The sequence below is a fragment of the Miscanthus floridulus genome, chromosome 14 (genome assembly GCF_019320115.1).
Source record: "Miscanthus floridulus cultivar M001 chromosome 14, ASM1932011v1, whole genome shotgun sequence".
Classification (NCBI taxonomy): domain Eukaryota; kingdom Viridiplantae; phylum Streptophyta; class Magnoliopsida; order Poales; family Poaceae; genus Miscanthus; species Miscanthus floridulus.
In genome coordinates this window covers 11235129-11236538 of record NC_089593.1, presented here as the reverse complement: position 1 = coordinate 11236538, position 1410 = coordinate 11235129, and the positions used below count along the sequence as shown (strand labels likewise).

The 1410-nt window shown below is 54.6% G+C and overlaps 1 pseudogene; it reads right to left on the bottom strand.

The window, feature by feature from the left end:
• Positions 1-719, bottom strand: LOC136505315 (uncharacterized protein At5g19025-like; annotated as a pseudogene).
• Positions 720-1410: the final 691 nt, after the last annotated feature.

Sequence of the window (1410 nt, the reverse complement as noted above, 5' to 3'; positions counted from 1 at the left end):
ATCACTCACTTCTTGTTGCGCCGCTTGGTCTTCGGGGCGGCCGCATCCTTCGAGCTTAACAACAGGGCAGCCACACCGGTCGCGGAAGAGCAGCGCGTCTCGGCCGTTTGGCGGCGCCATCCGGCGGAGCTCGGTGCGAAGGCACTCGTAGTCTGGGTTATTTCCGCACTGGCCTCCCTTCCACGGCAGCGCCTCGATCTCGCGCCACATGGATGCGTCGGCGCCGCCGACGGTGCTCCCGGCGCCGGCGCGGACGGCCTCCTCGGTCTGCAGCTGGACGTCGAACTTCAGCGCCTTCCGCAGGCCGCGGTAGGGAGCGGCAGGAGAGGAACGCGGCATCGGCGAGCACGGCCTCCGCGGCCAGGTAGGTCAACGCGGCGGTGGCGTAGGCGAGCGCGGCGACGGCGGGCGGCGTGGCGAACAGCGGGGAGACCGAGGAGGAGAGCGAGAAGAGCGCGAGCAGCAGGATGAGGAGATCGAGCGTGGCCGACGACGGAGTGTGCCTGCACGTCGTGCGCGTCGGCGGCGAGACGGAGATGTTGTGCCCGAGGGGCGGGAGGAGGAGGACCGCGGCGCTGCTGCTGTGGAGGCGGCAGAACGGTGAGGGGAGAGGAATCGCCGGAGCATGACGCGTCAGGCGGCGGCGCGCGTCGGTCTCGCGCGCCGGCGAAGTGGCGGCCACTTTGTGTCCGTTGTAATCTGTCACTTGCGTCTGTTTGTGGTGGATAATTATTTTTAACTTCGTAGAGTTAAAAAGTGTTTTTACGGCATTTTTTTGAGAAGCTCTATCAAATCTATCAGCATGTTCGGATGGGATTATTCCCTCGTAAACGATTATAAATTTTCAATCGGAATAGTATTTTTCTTTCACACTAAACCCGTCAGTAGTACTTCTTCATGATCCGGCAACGAACCAGCTCAGCCAAACGAACAGGCTATATGGATCTAGCCCTTAGATCTAAATTTTCGCTGATCTAGATTTTATCGGGCTAGGTGTTTGACTTAAAAAAATCGTAGAGTGAAACTGTTTTTAACATATCTAAGTATTGCTGGAGCTCTCTCAAACATTCTATGCCGTGTTCGGCTGGGGCTGACTGGCTGGCTAGGCTGGTCAGTCCTCTCACATGGACACTGTTCCAATGAACCAGCCAGTAGTACTTCACTCTCACATAAACGAACCAACAACGATACGAATCAGCCAACCGAACAGACCGCTAATAGTTTAAACATCTCTTTTATGATTAGATTTGGTTGCACATACTTTTTCTTACCTCTAAAAAGAGGACGAGACTCCTCTAGCTTTAATTAAAGGGACTTGTGTTACAGGTGGATGTGCTCCTGACTTAAGTTAGAAGAATTTGTTTACTAGAGACGGAGTAACTGATACAAGAAATTATTTCTAGCAAGAAG